This window comes from Rattus norvegicus, chromosome 8 (assembly GCF_036323735.1).
Source record: "Rattus norvegicus strain BN/NHsdMcwi chromosome 8, GRCr8, whole genome shotgun sequence".
Classification (NCBI taxonomy): Eukaryota; Metazoa; Chordata; class Mammalia; order Rodentia; family Muridae; genus Rattus; species Rattus norvegicus.
In genome coordinates, this window is record NC_086026.1 from 117,806,351 (window position 1) to 117,824,592 (window position 18,242).

At 43.8% G+C, this 18,242-nt stretch overlaps 1 protein-coding gene across 8 annotated transcripts in view; it reads right to left on the reverse strand.

Moving 5' to 3' along the window:
* Positions 1-18,242, reverse strand: part of Dag1 (dystroglycan 1) — a 64,831-nt gene that overhangs the window by 36,834 nt on the left and 9,755 nt on the right. For 4 of the 8 annotated variants that reach the window (XM_039080666.2, XM_039080664.2, XM_039080665.2 and 1 more), the window contains exon 2: positions 14,721-14,777. The exons of 1 other annotated variant lie outside the window; for it this stretch is intronic. The gene's annotated coding sequence lies outside the window, so the exon portion shown is untranslated. The remainder of the gene's footprint in view (positions 1-14,720; positions 14,778-18,242) is intronic. 3 more of the 8 variants (XM_039080670.2, XM_039080669.2, XM_039080668.2) reach the window with 1 other exon arrangement.

Below are 18,242 nucleotides of genomic sequence, written 5' to 3' on the forward strand. Positions count from 1 at the left end.
AGTGCGCTTACCTAGGAAGTGCAAGGTCCTGGGTTTGGTCCCCAGCCCCCGGGGAGGGGGGGGGGAATTTTGTTTATTTCAAACATGTCTTGGGTTCCAATGGAAGAAAATGTCACCCTGGGGCCTGAAATGACTACACTGAGCTATGCTTACTTTAGATTAAAAATAGCTGCATCAGGGGTTGGGGATTTAGCTCAGTGGTAGAGCGCTTGCCTAGGAAGCGCAAGGCCCTGGGTTCGGTCCCCAGCTCCAAAAAAAAGAACCAAAAAAAAAAAAAAGAAAAAAAAAAAAAAGCTGCATCTTCCCTTCCCAGGAAATCTTCCCACCTAGATGAAAACACCCAGCCAGGGCCACTATGTCACCAAGCTGAAAGGCCCGGAGCTCCAGGGAGATCAAGTCAAGCAGCCTTTGCCAGTGCCAGGTCCCTGCTATCCCAGGGGATAGCCTCACAATGACTCATTCTGTGGCTGGCTCTGACTTTTTCCATGGCTTGCCTGGAACTCACTTTGTATATAGCCCAGGCTGGTGTTAAATTCATAGCAATCCTCCAGCCTCTACCTCCCAACTGCTGGGAATACAGGCATGTGCCACTATTTTTTACTTGAAAAATATTTTTGAGACAAGATCTCATGCAGCTTGGGCTAGCCTTAGACTTGCTACAGGGTAGAAAGTGAGGAGCTCACCCGCCATCACCAGTCACTATCCAGCACACTATAATAGGTATGGACCGTCACACGTTAGCTTCACTCAGTGCTAGGGACTGACGACGGGGCTTTGGGCTTTGTCTGTTTTGTCTCTCTTGTTTTTTGAGGCAAAGCCTCATACAGCCTAGACTAGCTCTAGGTGAACTATGATAGGTAAGTTCAATTTCTAAATCCTCCTGCCTCAACTTCCTACACACTGGGTGGTTTGCACCACCACATTTGTGTCCTCTTTGACATAATGTAAAAAAAAAAAAAAAAAAGTAATAAAAGAAATTTACACAGAAAAAACAAATTCCAAGAACTATAAGCAAAAGTGGAAAAGGGAAGGGAAGGGAGAGCCTAGGAATGACCGGCAGGTGAAGGTGCCACCAAACCAGATAGCCTGAGCTGGACCCCTGGAGTCCACAGGGTAAAAGGAGCCAACTCACTCCATGGGTTATGCTCTGATCATACACTCACACACATACATGTGTATACACATACACACACACACACACACACACACACACACACACACACACAAATGTTTACATAAAAAATGTTTAAGGGGTTGGGGATTTAGCTCAGTGGTAGAGCGCTTGCCTAGGAAGTGCAAGGCCCTGGGTTCAGTCCCCAGCTCCAAAAAAAAAGAAAAGAAAAGAAAAGAAAAAAAAAGAACCCTGCACTGTGTTCTCAAGTAACCTCTCATACACATTCCTGCACTCTATAGACACATCTGAAGAAAAAAATCCTAGATATGAGACTGACAGACTGACAAAATGGCTTTCAATTCATACTCCACCTAAGGATTTACTCTTACTGGTATTAAGTTACTGTCAAACACTTCAATAATTTGAACAGGAGGGGGCTAGAGAGATGGCTCAGCGGTTAAGAGCACTGACTGCTCTTCCAGAGGTCCTGAGTTCAATTCCCAGCAACCACATGGTGGCTCACAACCATCTGTAAAGAGATCCGATGCCCTCTTCTGGTGTATCTGAGGACAGCTATAGAGTACTCATATACATAAAATAAATAAATCTTTAAAAAAAAATAATTTGAACAGGAAAAAAAGAGAAAATGGAGGGAAGTTGACCAGCATGAGACAGAAGTCGACCTTCTCACATCGCTTGATTAAAGAGCATCGTAATTCAGACTCAAAGTGATGGGTCTTAACAGTTATGAGAACATGGGAGGGAGAGTTTCCAAACAACTAATGAATGAAAACATGCCACTGTTTTTCTAGCCAAACTTGACTACCTCAAAGGAAAATTTCTACAGAGAATGTATGGGCTGACTAATTACTCCAAATAATACCTCTGTGGTGCTCTTTGCTTCTGTGGTTGCTTCCCTGTGGCGTACCCTCCGAGCCAGCCCTAGAAACTGAGACACCCTGCAGCCCAGAACAACTCCAAGCTCAGAGCAGCAGGTACAGGAGAGAAAAGCCAGAGACTGATTCTGAGCACACATATGTATCTACTCTTCACACTGTAGGCTCACTGCTCCAAAAACCAGCCCCCTTTACCAAAGCCTGTCTCCAAACCTCTAAGTTTGTTGTGTTATCCTCCAAATGACAGGCAAGCTCTAGAAGAATGTGAGAAGCCAGTTTTCCCCGAGAACTGTACTCTCCAGGATCCTGGGAGACTGGGGAAACCCTGTCTCAGGTCAGAGCACAAAGAAGTATTTACAACTCCATACTAGTCTACTTCCACTCCTGGGCTTTCCTTCTGACCAGCATAACTTTTGTACATGAACAATTAACCCCAAGAAACTGGTGCCCACAATAGCTTCTGACACTCCCACCATCAAAGCACAAAAAATACCAAAGGCACATACATTAATGGTTTATGCATGTCACCTGTAAATTATGTTTCATTTTAAAATAGTGGCATCTGGTGCTAGAGAGATGGCTCAACAGTTAAGAAGAGCACTGACTGCTCTTTCAGAGGACCTACATGGTCCCAGCACCCACATAGCAGCTTACAACTGTCTGTAACTCCAAGATCTGATACCCTCACACAAACACACATGCAGACAAAACACCAAAGCAAATAATAATAATAATAATAATAATAATAATAATAATAACAACAACAACAACAACGAATAAAATAAATGGAAACAGTGGCATCAATAAAAATCATCTACCCCTGGGTACACAGATTTGGTGAAGCTTCCTTTATGAGCAGGTTCTCAAAGCCTATAGAATGAAATAAAAACTCTGGCCTAGCTTAAACAGAGGCTGGGGAGCTGCAGTCTACAGCTTCCCACCTGAGACAAGGGCAAGTTCTCCCCTCCACCTGCTTTGCCACCTCTAGTAACAAACTTTGGTGTGGTTCTGAGCTAATCAAGCAACTGTTTCTTTTTTAAAAAATATTTATTGATTTATTATATATGAGTACTGTAGCTGTCTTCAGACACACCAGAAGAGGGCATCAGATCTCATTACAGTTGGTTGTGAGCCACCATGTGGTTGCTGGGAATTGAACTCAGGACCTCGGAGCAGTCAGTGCTCTTAACCAGCAATTGTTTCAATACAGAGAGGATTTACCACTTGACTCACTACCCTATCTGCTGCTAGAGTCCTCTTCAGCCTTTTTCCAGCACAGCCCACAGCTCCCCGACTGAAATTCTTTACATTCTTCTCCCTGAATGTCAACTCTCTGAAAACTTTGGTTAAAATCCAGAAAACAAAAACTAAGTGCTGGGAATTTAGCTGGGCAATAAAGAACTCCATCAAGACCTGGAGCAGGAAGGTAGTCTCACTCCATTAAATCGGGAGCACCTAGTCAAAGTCAGAGGTAGAACATGTACTTAACATAAACACAAATCTATGGGATCAATTCGCCACATCACCAAAGAAGAAAGAAGCCAGAGATGGTGACACATTAGTGAATCCTAGCACTTGGGAGGCAGTGACCTCTGAGTTCAAGTGCAGCCTGTTCAACAGAGCAAGTTCTTAGCCAGCCAGGACTACAGAGTAAGAAACTATCTCAAAACAACAATGACCACCACCAACCCAGGTGTTTCCTAGGACATACATGAAGTTTCAATGACCTGACATCGGAATCTTGTAAGGGGCTGACAAGGTGGCTCAGTGTACATAGACAGGCACACAATAAATAAAAATAATAATTTTTAATTATTGAAGTATAAAATAAATGAACATTTAAATGTGTAAATTAATTGTAAAGTACAGACTGCATAGATACATGCTAGGTGACCAGCCTGTAAGGCAAGTAAGTCTCTATACACACAAGTTCAGACCAGCAAATCAATCCATGCCCACCATCCCACGGACACCAACCACTATGTTAGAGACTGACCACCTAGTTGAGGGGTAGCTATATATAGAGACTGAATTCTGGTCATTTTCACTTTTCCACTTCCTTTTGGTAAAGCTATCCTCTACACGAGGAAACAGGAAACCCTCTAAAAAATCCCTGGAACTCAGAAAAGGCTGTAATAATAATAATAAGAGGCTCTAAGATAGCAAACATAAGTGACAACCTCTCATTTTACTGACAAAGTGTAGGCTTCCCATGCAGGAGCAACTGAGAACTAAGAACCTATATCCTAACCCTCAAACTTAAACCAATCAGAACACCACTTAAACGAAAGGAAAAAGAAGAGAGCAGAGGAGATAAGACTGGAGGCAGACACAGACACCAGAGAAGCTGGAAGTCAAGGGGAAAGAGCACTATGAAGAAAGGGGGAGGGGTCAAGAGAAGGACTGTGCTGTGTATGACGCCAACACTGTGAATCAGCCACAAAAGGCATGGAGAGTTTTACTCTGATAATGTCTGTCACACCCATGCTAGGTATGACTAAACAGACGACCGGTCTGACAAAGCCAGCCTCCACTCAGGCCTCACACCCTTGCACAGAAGCAGTGTTCTAGACACCTGTCAGGAGGAAAGTATACAACAGGAAGGGAAAAGAACAGGCCAGCCACACAGGAGGAGGAGACACAGCTGTGCTCCCGCCCCACTGCACCAAAGGAACCAAACCTGACACTGAAGGCACAGTACCCAGCAGCCAGTTCAAAGAAGTAACAAAGAACTACTCTGAGGTACAATTTCTTAAATCCAGGCTGCAGACCTTCGGGCTCAAGTTCTTCAGCAAATTAAAGAGAAGAGGAGAAGAACTACAGAGGGGAAGGACAGAAGAAGATAAAACTATAGATCAGAGAGACCTTAGAAAAGCACAACCAATTAAATAAAAGGCAGACAGGTTAGAACTACAATGCCCAATAATGCACCGTCTCAATAATATTTTGTAGCCAGGTGTGGTGGTGCACACCTTTAATCTGAGCACACAAGCAGCAGAGGCGGGTGGATCTCTGAGGGCTTCAGAACAGTCTGGTCTACCTACCCAGCACAAGTGGCAAGGAGGATCACAAATTTAAGGCTAGCCTTGGTTCCAGAGATCCTGCCTCCAAAGACAGAACATGAGTCTAGAGAGATAGCTTAGCAGTAAAGAGCATCTGTTACTCTTGCAGATCACCTGGGTTCAATTCCCAACATCCACAGGATGGCTCGTAACTGTCCATAGCTCCAGTTCCAAGAGATCTAATATCCTCATCGGACCTCTGCAAGCACCAAGCAATAGCTACATGTATTATGTATAAAAATAAAATAATTTAAAAGTTTAAAAACAAAAACAGGGCCTGTGAGAGAGCTCAGTCAGTAAAGATCCTTGCTGTCAAGACCGTTGACTTAAATTGGTTGCAGGGACCCACCTGATAGAGGATGTCCCACAGGTTGTCTTCTACCTGCCACGCGTATATTATGGCACACAATGGCACACACACCCACATACAGTAAGTGGAGAAACACAAAGTTGAAGTAAACTTAAAGCACAGCCCAGAAAAATCTTTTAGTTAGCCAAAACAGCCAAGCCAGGGAGGTGAATAGAGTAGGTGGCCTCTCAGAAATTAAGGATGGGGAGTTCACCATTAGAGAAATCCCAGTGGTCACTTGCTCAAGTCCCACTCTCCCAACAGCTACTGGCTATCAAGATGATATTGTGACTATAACCAACCGCCCGGATGCTTTATTCATGTCTTAACTGACTTCTAGGGACGGGCAAATGTTTTTTGTTTCATTAACTGGATGCTCAAAAAACAGAACTCAGTGGGTAAAGGTGCTTGCTGCCAGGCCCAACAAGTACAAGTCAACCCTCAGATAGAATTTCCACACAGTAGAAAGAGAATTGACCCCTAGATTTCCTTCACCTCCACACATGCACATGGCAAGTGAATGCACGTGCACACATGTGCGCACACACAGAAGTAAATGTAATGTGAAAATTCTCAGGAGCTAGAGAGATGGTTCAGTGGTTAAGAGCTTGTTCTTCAAAAGGACCTACGTTAAATTCCAGCATCTACACCAGACAGCTTACAACTTTCTATAACTCCATCTCTAGAGGGTCTGACTCCTCTGGCCTCTGCAAGCTCCTTCATTCATAACAACTACACACTCATACTTACACACATTTAAAGTGATAAAAATAAATCTTTAAAAAAAAATTATCGGGGTTGGGGATTTAGCTCAGTGGTAGAGCGCTTGCCTAGCAAACACAAGGCCCTGGGTTAGGTCCCCAGCTCCGAAAAACAAAACAAAACAAAACAAAACAAAACAAAACAAAACAAAACATTATCCTGGGGCTGGAGAGATGGCTCAGAGGTTAAGAGCACTGACTGCTCTTCCAAAGGTTCTGAGTTCAATTCCCAACAACCACATGGTGGCTCACAACCATCTGTAATGGGATCTGATGTCCTCTTCTGGTGTGTCTGAAGACAGCTACAGTATTATTCATGTGCATTAAATATTTTTTAAAAGAGATAAACAGTTTAAAAAAAAAGTCATCCTGTCTCCTTCCACTGCATATTCTCCCAACTCCAGCAGCACACCCATTTTAATGCTTTCTTGAGAAAGCTCAGCAGCACTGTCTATTAGACACTAATAATTCTCAACCACGGGTCAGTCTAACTTCACTGTCTCATTTCCCACTCAAGAAACCGCTCTATCGGGGTTGGGGATTTAGCTCAGTGGCCCTGGGTTCGGTCCCCAGCTCCGAATAAAAAGAAAAGAAAAAAAGAAACAGCTCTATCCGCTGCATCATAACTCAAAGCTGGCAATGCCTCTACACCCTTCTGAGTCCCATTGCTGGCCTCTAGTCACCACACTTCACTGTCCCCACACAGACCCTCCCAGCAGTCTAATCCCTCCAAGTCTAGGGGTTAAGAGCAAATACCCAAAGTTCTTCCACGCACTCTGAGTTGTCTTCTCTCTCCTCCTTTTAGCAATGTTTTCATTTCTAACCTGGCTCTCACCTCTTTCCAAGGCTTCTCAAATTATCTTCCACACTCACACCTTCTTTTATCCAAATCACAACCAAACCAAAGGGCTTCCATGGCCCACTCTGACCAGGCACTGGAACACCGCTCCACTGCCTGAGGCCCCCTATCAGGATCACGGATTATCTATACAAGCCAGGCACATCACTGTGAATCTGGCTTTGAAAATAATCTAAACTTCTGCTCCTCCATTCTCCAGGGCCCTCTCCCTGAACTCTCTCTCTCTCACAGAACCTTCTAGGAGGCCTTAGCCTGCCAACCTATTTTATAATACAGGAATCAGAAATACACACAGCCTGGATGGAGTCACTTGTCGGGCCACATCTCATCCCTAATCTAGTCTTCTTAAAAATATCAACTAAGGAGGGTTGGAGATTTAGCTCAGCGGTAGAGTGCTTGCCTAGCAAGCGTGAGGCCCCTGGGTTCGGTCCCCAGCTCCGAGAAAAAAAAAAGATTTTTATATATATATATATATATATATATATATATATATATATATATATATATATATATATATATCATCAACTAAGGGAGATTGTCCTTCCTTCTCCTCTGTCTAAAGACAAGCAAAGAACCACCACATCTATCCTTGCCAACTAGGCACACTGCATAGAGAAAAATGCTGTAAATAAAAGCCATACTCAGGAGCTGAGAACTGATCAAGAGGTGAATGGCATTTATTGCTCTTGCAGAGGACCCATCTACATGGCTGCTCACAACCTTCTGTTATTCCAGTTCCAAGGGATTTGAAGCCCTCTTATATAAGACCTTCCCTCGAACCAGATACTAACATGGCTCACATATATAAAATGATAAAATAATAAATAAGCAAATAAATAAATAAATGATTGGAGGGGGTGATAAAGGTTTCTCTGTGAAATAGCCCTGGCTGTCCTCGAACTTCTTCATGAATGAAGGTCAGAGATAGAACTCATTTCGTAGATTAGGATAGTCTCAAACTGACAAAAGATCCACTAGCCTCTGCCTCCTGAGAGCTAGGATTAAGAGTGTGCACCATCATGCCTAGCTCAATCAAAAGTAAATAAATAAATAAGATAAAATAAATTTTTCTTATGTTTTTTTGAGACTGAGTTTCTCTGTGTAGCTGGCTGTCCTTCAACTAGCTCTATACATCAGGCTGGTTTCTAATTCAGAGATCCACCTGCCTCCTCCCCCCAAGTTTTGGATTTGTAACAACTCCTACAAGTCACCCTTTGACCTCCACACACTTAGCATGTGTATGCAAGTATATACACACAACGAGATAAAAAAATCTTTAAAGTTTTTAAAAATAGTTGCAGCTGGGCACAATACCCCACACTAATAATCCCAAATGTGGAAAGCAAAGCAGGAGATCATGGACTTAATTAAGGTCTACAACAGAAACACTGTCTCCAAAAATTAGCACATGGAACCTAAGGTAGCTGAAACAGGAGCACTGTGGGCTCAAGCCCAGCCTGGGCTACATAGTGAGATTCTGTTTCAAAACAAGAAAGTATACACAAAATATAAATAATCTTAACCCCATTAAGAGCACTGATTGCTGTTCCAGAGGTCCTGGATTCAATTCCCAGCAACCACATGGTGGCTCACAACCATCTGTAATGGGATCTGATGCCCTCTTCTGGTGTGTCTGAAGACAGCTACAGTGTACAGCAATATTTAATAAATAAATATTAATCCAGTCACCACTCATGTGACATACCTATGCCTGACACATTAGCATAGAGACTCCCATAGCCTAGCTAAGGAACACGGATATCCTGCTTTTCCTACCTTAGATCCAAATCTGATATAAAGCTACCAAGATTAATGATCACTCCACAAAAGCAAGGAGTTGGGGTTGGAGATTTAGCTCAGTGGTAGAGCGCTTGCCTAGGAAACGCAAGGCCCTGGGTTCAGTCCCCAGCTCCGAAAAAAAGAACCAAAAAAAAAAAAAAGCAAGGAGTTTGTGTTACAGCGTCCATGGTAAACATGGACTTCCTTCACTCAGGGTTTCTTCATTTGGGTTGGTGACAGGGATTCACCTAGGGCCATGTCCATGCTAATTAAGCATCCTCTCTAATCACCCTTAGCCACAGGGTCTAGGTATGGATATTTTTTCCTGGGACCAAGCTGCCTTGTCCCTTGATCATTTCTGTTCCTAACCCTCAGCCACTGTATCTCTCAGGGAGACAAATGTATGGTGTATACTGTGATTTCCGTAAGTAGACAGAGGCATCAACTCCCCAGCCCTCAGGAGCACTGGCTTCAGTCAGATAAATCTGTGTTTTACAGACCCCGTAAAGAGGGTATAAGCACGCTAAGATAGGACAGAGGAATAGGTACACTAAACTTAAGTACTCCTGAAAAGAAGCACTGTGGGCTTAGGACTGGTGTGCTAGCACATGCCTTTAACACCAGCACTCAGGAAACGGACGTAGATTGAGCCTTGTGAGTTCTAGGCAAGACTGATCTACATAGTAAGTTCCAGGGCAGCCAGGGCTACAGACAAACCCTATCTTAAAACAAAAACACGGGGCTGGGGATTTAGCTCAGTGGTAGAGCGCTTACCTAGGAAGTGCAAGGCCCTGGGTTCGGTCCCCAGCTCCGAAAAAAAGAACCAAAAAAAAAAAAAAACAAAAACAAAAACAAAAAACAAAAACACAAAAAACAGGAGGGAGGCTGTGATATAAAGTCAATCGTTTTTTAAAAAATTACATTAAAAAAAATAAAGACTTTACCTGTATGAATGTTTTACCTGCATGTATGTCTGGTCCCAACAAAGGTCAGAAAAGGGCTTTGGATCCCCTAGAACTGAGTTACAGATGGTGTAAACTACCATGTAGGTGCTGGGAGTCAAACCAGATACTCTGTAAAAGCTAAATGCTCTTGACCACTGACCCGTCTTTCTACCTCCAATCTACAATTTTTTTTTTCTTTTCTTTTTTTCGGAGCTGGGGACCGAACCCAGGGCCTTGCGCTTGCTAGGCAAGCGCTCTACCACTGAGCCAAATCCCCAACCTCTACAATTTTTATTAGATATCAAACTCATAGTTTACACCAAAATAAAAAAGGGGCAGATATCAAGTGCCAATGATCAGCCCACACCAGGTGCCATTCACACTGCTCGCTGGGCATCTGTGTCCTCTGCAGCTGACTGAGATTGCACTGTAGCCGTCTGACAGAGAAAGAAAGGCAAAGGTCTCACCTGAGGTCATAAGGAGAACCTTAGGGTCTATTTGGAAGACCCCTTCCTCACTCAGGTCTCCCCTGCTAAGGACAGTTATCACTGTCCATCATTATCACACTCTTGCCAAAAATCTTGCCTGTCTTGCTCAACAGCAGAACCCTTGCTACATAGATAAACCTAATCCCTGAAAAGTCATGACTGAGTCGCCACACCACCAATCCCTATGCAGAAGATCCCTCCCTTAAAACCCTTCTTACAACCGGAGCTAGCAAACTTAGCTCAGAGTGGTATGTACATTTTATTCCTTCATTTGACAAAAATGATATGGTGCTTTGAATTCTAAACAGGAGAAACGACACAGTGCTCAGGCAGAGGAGAAAAGGGGTTGAGTTGGACTAGAACAGCCTGAGGGTGCATCTCATGGCTAAAACACTTGCCTAGGAAAGAGAGGACAGAAACAGAGAGGAGACAGAAGCAGAGGAGATGTATAGGAAAGAGAAAAGAATAGACCATTCCAAAGCCTACAAACTCACCAGGTATCTGCCATCATAGAGAAAGCAGATCATTCCGCCCTCTGGACCCTTTCCCCTCATGCTCACCTCCCCTCACAAACCCTGTACCACACAATGGTCACGACTAGGTCTCTTTATGTAGTCATCAATCCTAGAAACACACCACACACACACACACACACACACACACACACACACACGGGGGACGGGGGGGGGGGGGAAGGGGGTAGAGGAAGGGAGGGAGAAGGGGAGAGGGACAGACTGACTCAAACTCACACATTTCCCCAGGGACACCAGTGGCCTAGAGTCAGGAATAGAAGTGACTAAGGCAAGTTGACCTCAGGGAAAAAGCAACTATAACCAGAACAAACCTATTTTTACAAAAACCTGGGGCTAAAGGCATAACTCAGTGGTAAGGTATATGCTCAAATTAACACGTATACAGTTCTGGGTTCAATCTCCAGCATCAAAACAGAAAAAACAAAATTGTTAAAAGTCTCTTACCGGGGTTGGGGATTTGGCTCAGAGGTAGAGCGCTTGCCTAGCAACCGCAAGGCCCTGGGTTCGGTCCCCAGCTCGGGGGGGGGGGGGGGGGGGGACTCTTACCTACCAGCAAGACTAGCATCAACATCTTCAGTTAAGTTTGAACAGCAATAAAAATCAAAATAAGTAGGGGTTAAGAGAGATGGCTCCGTGATTAAGAGCCTCTTCCAGAGGTCCTGAGTTCAATTCCCAGCAACCGCATGGTGGCTTACAACCATTGTAATGGGATCTGATGCCCTCTTCTGGTGTGTCTGAAGATAGCAACAATGTACTCATACATAAAATAAATAAATCTTTTAAGAAAATCAAAATAAGTAAATAAATAGATTTAAGTGTGCAATTTCATTCACAAACTAACCAATTCTATGTGTTAGGAAGTCATAGGGACCAACCTCCTATGGTTAGGTACTCGGCCACCCTTAGAAATAGCAGGCCCTGGGGTTGGGGATTTAGCTCAGTGGTAGAGCGCTTACCTAGGAAGTGCAAGGCCCTGGGTTCGGTCCCCAGCTCCGAAAAAAAGAACCAAAAAAAAAAAAAAAAAAAAAAAAAAGAAAGAAATAGCAGGCCCCTCCCTCTCTAAATATGGCCTCAGATCTGCTACAAGGCTCAGGCTCACAAGAGGTTCACAAGAATGTTTATCAAGAAGCTGGTCATGATAGCACATGCCTTTAATCCTAGCACTCAGGAGGCAGACACAGGTGGATCTCTGAGTTTGAGACCAGTCTGGTCTACAGAGCTTGTTCCAGGACAGTCAGAGCTACCAAAGAAACCCTGTCTACACAAACAAACACAAGTTATGAGGGCGTAACTCTGGTAGAGTGATTGCTTAGCTTAGCACAGGGAAGTCCCTGGACCTGAACCCTCAGTACCTCAAATTAAAGCATGACATAAACTAAGTGTGACTTTCTACTCCAGCACTCAGAAGGCAGGAGGATTTCAAGTTCAAGGACAGCCTAAACTACAAAGTAAGGCCATATCTCAAAAAACAAAACAAACAAACAAAAAAACAAAAACAAAAACAAACAAAAAATGACAAAATAACAGAGTTCAGACCCAAGGCCAAAGTATAAGCATCACGTTCCAGAGCCCTCAACAGCAATACAGCATGGTAAGGCAGGCCTCACCCAACACCCAGTTCCTACAGCAGCCCAGACACAGAAGCCACAGAAAAGCTGACACTGAGGAGGAGGGCGGTGCCTTGGGCACAGCCCACAATAGACTCTATTATCCCTGGAGCCCATGACAGGATGGAAGACTGAAAGGCCAGGACATTCCTCCACCCCCTCACACCAGAGGGAAAGGGCACTTTTCAGAAGCCTAAACAGGAAGTAAGTCATTTTCTTCAGCTGTTAAGATCAGAGATGACCCCTCCTCTTAAAAGAAAAAAAGAAAAGGTGACCTGAAATACTATCAATTAACTCAGGTAAAAACTAGATGGCCACAGGGGTCCTCCCTGTAGTCAGCAATGACAACTAGAAGGGAAATAACACTAAGGGCTTTGAGAATACAGGTCACACACAAGCCCTGTCAGTTCGAGGATGGCAGTGAGAGCAGAACAATCAGCTTCTGCTAAAGATTTCCTCCCGCTCCAAGGAGTTCAGTCATTCTCTCACCCCAGCTCCCCTTGAGTCAGAATTTCATGCTGTACCCTCAGCTCACCAATCATGTCTTCAGACTGGCATGCTCAAGTGTTGGGGTCTACACAGACTGGTCTACACTCAGTGTTGCAGGTGTGCATTTACTCTCCTAGTAAACACTGCGATCTTCCCCAGGTGGGCAGAAGCAACAGCTGGAGGCACAAACCCAGGACAGGGACGGGTGAGGCGGGAACCCTACCCTCTTATCTATTTGTGACTTTAACGGATTCTATTTTTAGATCTTTAATAAAGAGCCTCTCTTCTACTCTCCTACCAAATTTTCCCATTCAGGCAATTCACTCTTTCCAACACTGCTCAGAGATCTAAAAATGGGATACTTAACAATCACCTTTCTCTCCCCTAAAGCCAGAATGTAACCATACTCAAGAGGTATTCAGGCAGGACTCTCCTTTAGCAAGGCTACCTGACGAGACACAGAACATTTATAGTGATGAGAATTTGTTGTACATAATATTCAATAATAAATTAGAGTCCAAAAAGCCAGGCGTGGTGTTACATGCCTTTAATCCCAGCACTCAGGAGTCAAAGGCAGGAAGATTTCTGGGTTGAAGGCCAATCAGACATCCAGACATCCAGAGCTATACTTAGAAGCCTTATCTCGACACACCCCTCCCCCCCACAAAAAAAAATTAGTGTATTAAAAAAATGTTCTGGGGGTTGGGGATTTAGCTCAGTGGTAGAGCGCTTGCCTAGCAAGCGGAAGGCCCTGGGTTCAGTCCCCAGCTCCGAAAAAAGGAAAGGAAAAAAAAAATTCAAGGGCAGCTTGGGGGTGTGGGGGCAAACACACCTTTAATCCTGGCACTTGTGAGGCAGAGGCAGACAGATCTCTGAGTTTGAGGCCAACCTGGTCTACAGAGCTAGTTCCAGGATAGCCAGGGCCACACAGAGAAATACTATGTTGAAAATCAAAACATAAAATAATTTTTTTCCAGGACCAATGTGATGGTACATTTACTTTAATCCTAGCATTTAAAAGGTAGAAGCAGGCAGATCTCTGAGTTTCAGGTCAGCATGGTCTATACAAAGTTCTAACCCACCCACCGCCTCATAGTAAAACCCAGTCTCAAAACAAACAAACTCCTTGTTTTTTTTTTTTTTCTTTTTTCTTTTTTTTCGGAGCTGGGGACCGAACCCAGGGCCTTGCGCTTGCTAGGCAAGTGCTCTACCGCTGAGCTAAATCCCCAACCCCCATTGTTTTGTTCCAAAATATAAGTACCATTTAGTAAAAAGAATTCCATAAGGGAAGTTTGTTCATAAATACCCACCTTTAAGTAAAAAACAACTTCCATAGAAATAAAGAGCAAATACCAAAAAAGGCAACCAAGTTGAGCACTGGCCACTGTTTCCCTGAATATGACACACCCTGTCCAAGTGTTTCACTCGCCCTTGAACTCCCCGACAACTGGCACCGTCACCAGGGGCTATGACTGTCTCAAAAAGAATGGATCTGTGGCAATACATACTCTTAAAGTTGGGCAATATTTAGATTTGGTCTGTGTGGCTACAAAAATCGTTGGCCCCTTGGACCAGCCCGGGATAAAGGTACTTGCCACCCACACCTGATGACCTGAGTTTGAACCCCAAGACCCAATGGTGAAGGAAGAATGTAGCCCAGTGATAAACAGTGCCTGCCTAACATGCTTTAGAGCCTGGGCGCCATCCCCAGAAGTCACTAAGTAAGTCAAAGTATTATCTGACAGCTCCGTCCTCACTGTTGCAGCTTCAGAACTGAATGGCTGGCCATGTTTCCTAGGAGCTCACTATCCCTCTCCTTTTTCTTTTCCAGTGTCTTACCTCACCTTCCAGTGTCAGGCAGCTTTGAAAGCCTTATCTTCCAGGAGAGCACAGGCCCTGTAGAAACAGAAGAATAGTGGTGAGTGCCCAAACTGAAAAAACCAACCGTAGGGGTTGGGGATTTAGCTCAGTGGTAGAGCGCTGGCCTAGGAAGCGCAAGGCCCTGGGTTCGGTCCCCAGCTCCGAAAAAAAGAACCAAAAAAAAAAAAAAAAAAGAAAGAAAAAAAACCAACCCGAGGAAGCAGGGACCATCCCCTCAGTCTTCTGCCCATGTCACCCAATGGTCACCTGCTTGTGAAAAGACCACTGTAAAGAAATGATTTACGTGCAGTCCACTCAAGACCAAAAGTTATGAAGCTTAACATAGCAAAGACATAAAATTAATTCCAACATCTTTTTTGTGTTTTGATTTTGTTTCTTCTTTTTCATGTTGCCCAGACCAGCTTTGAACTCAAGATCGTGCACACTCCATCGTCCAGAGCTGAGATTACAAGTGTGTGCCGCTGTTCTGGGTTCTGTTGTTTTCTCAGTGCCCCACTCACTTTAGTTTCTTGAGACAAAGTCTTTCTATGTATTCCTGGCTGGCTTGGAACTCTCTATGTAGACCATGCTGGCCTTGGCCACACATTCTGCCTGTCTCTGTCTTCCAAGATTAAAGGTGTACACCATCATGCTCAGCTCTAAGTTTTTAAAACAGGTTCCCATACAACCCAAGCTGCCCTCTAACTCAGCAGTGTAAACTTCTAATCCTGCCTCTACCTGCCAAGTGCTGGGACTACAGGACTATGTCACCATATGACATATGTGCTCATCTGTCTTTATGTATGTACAAATCCATGTATACCCACAATGTGTGTGCCTGGGGTCAGCAAAGGTCAGAACAAAGGATCAGATGCCCTAGAACTGGAGTTATGGGTGACTGTGAGCCACCTATAATTTCTGAAAGCCAAACTAGGGTCCTCCGTAAGAACAGCAAGTGCATGCGCCATCTCGGCTCCATTGTTTTGATTGTTGTGTGTGTGTGTGTGTGTGTGTGTGTGTGTGTGTGTGTGTGTGTGTGTCTGTATATCTGTGTGTCTGTGTCTAATATCCAGCTAGCATCATCATCCCTGTTTTGTTTTGTTTTGTTTTGTTTTTGGTTTTTTTTTCGGAGCTGGGGACCGAACCCAGAGCCTTGGGCTTCCTAGATAAGCGCTCTACCACTGAGCTAAATCCCCAGCCCCCCCTGTTTTGTTTTGATGGGGTGTGTATACACCTGTTGTCTCTGTCTCTGTGTGTGTGTGTGTGTGTGTGTGTGTGTGTGTGTGTGTGTGTGTGTGTGTGTGTTTCCAGCTGGCATCATCATCCCTGGCTCATCAGGTCCTGGGGATTGAACCAGTGTTTTATGCATGCCTGGCAATTAAGAATCCTCTCAAAGAACTACATCTTCCGCCTCCCTATTGATATTTAAAACAAAAAACAAAAACAGGATACTAGAGGGAATGATCTGCTGAGTATTTTTCACTTTCTTTTTTCCTTCTTCCTTTTTTGGGGGTTGTTTTGAACAAAGTCTTAGCCGGTAACCCAGGGAGGTTGGAATGTCCTAAGTAGCTCGGGTTTGTCTTACACTTTAGGGCAGCTCTCCTGCTTTAGCCTTTAGTACTGAGATTATAGGCTTGAGCAAATATACCTGTCTCCAGTTGAGTTTTGGTTTTGGAGATTTATTTATTTTTTATATTTATTTTTATGTGTATGAGTGTTTTGTCTGCATATACATGTCTGTTCACAACATGTGTTTAGTGCCCACAAAGGCTGGAAGAGGGCAATGGGTTCTCTGGAACCGGAGTTAAAAATGCCATTAGCTGCCATGTGGGTGCTGGGAACTGGCCCTGGGTCCCAAGTGCTCTAAACCATTGAGCCTCCTCTCCAGAACCATCAGCTGAGTTTGAACTTTTTGTTGTTGTTGTTTTGTTCAGATAGGGTCACACTACATAGTCCTGACTAGCCTGAAACTTGCTATGTAGGCCAGGCTGGCCTAGAATTCTTAGGGATCCATCTACCTCTGCCTCTGTGCTAGGATTAAAAGCATGTACCTGGCTCCAGCTGAGCTCTTCAGTTTTTGGTTTTTGGTTTTACATTTATTTGGGAAGGAACACCACAGTACATGTGGAGGTCAGAGGGCAACTCGTGGGGCTGACGCTTTCCTTCTGCATGTGAGTGTTGGAGATGGACTCGGCTATCAGGACTGATGACAAGTGTCTTACCTGCTGAGCCACCTCATCGGCCTTTTTCAGTTACACGACCTTGTTGTTTAGAATTCTGTTATTCTAACTTTTTCTTACAGTATTGATTCTGTCCAAGCTGGAAATGTAGCTGCTAGCTGACTGCTTATTGAACACGTTTAAAACCCAGGATTTGATCCCAGTGCTTATCAACTGAGTGTGGTGGTGCACATCTGTAATCTTAGTACTTGGGAGCTACGAGCAAAAAGATCAGAAGTTGAAGGTCACCTTCCATTAAATAGCAAGTTTGGTCATTTAACACTGAGTTTGTTTGAGGCCAGTCTGGGCTACAAAGACCCTGACTCATTCATTCATAGATAGACAAACTGACAAGACACAGAGACAGATGCACAGATAGACATACACACACAGAGACAGACAATATACACTTGTGTATTGTGTATCTGAGGTAGAAATGTAAATCTGTAGTAGGGTATCTGCACAAGAACTGACTCTACAGGGGTTGGGGATTTAGCTCAGTGGTAGAAGCAAGGCCCTGGGTTCGGTCCCCAGCTCTGAAAAAAAGAAAAAAGGAAAAAAAAAAAAAAAAAAAAAGAACTGACTCTACAAAGTTATCATCTGACCTCCATACATGTCATGCACACATATGCCCTCAGCAACACACATCACACACCCACATTTTAAAAACATACAATACACACATATATTTTACATATGCATAAAAATTTAAATCAAAATATCAGGCATGTGCTAACACTACTGGAAAAGCAAAGGCAGGAGGATCACTTCCAGTTCAAAACCATCCGGGCCTACATAGTAAGTTCCAGATGAGCCAGAGCTTGAATGGGACATTGTCTCAAACAAACAAAAAACCAAATAAAAGAAAATATGAGCCAAGGAAGTCTGTGTACTGCTTGAGTTCTGTACAGGTTTACTGCATAGGATGACTTAACCATCCTTGCTATCTATAGTCTATGAACCTGTGGTAATGCAGCCCATCTCTCTCCACCCGCACCTAAAGAAAAAACGGCTTACTTACCAAACCCAAGCAACAGAAAAATAGGAAACCCTATTCGTTAAAGCTAAATTAGGCCCTGTAGCTGGTGCAATTTTGTAAACTACTCTAAATCTCTATTTATAGAAACTGCTGTCTGAGCAGTATTACTAGTGATCAGAGTAAAGGGAGACGGACGGCCAGAACGAAGAATGAGTATATAACTGAGAAGGACTGCCCGTTTTCTTCCATTGGCTGCTTGAGGTTTTTGCTGGGACGGCTTTGATTCTGGTGGGAAGTTGTCTA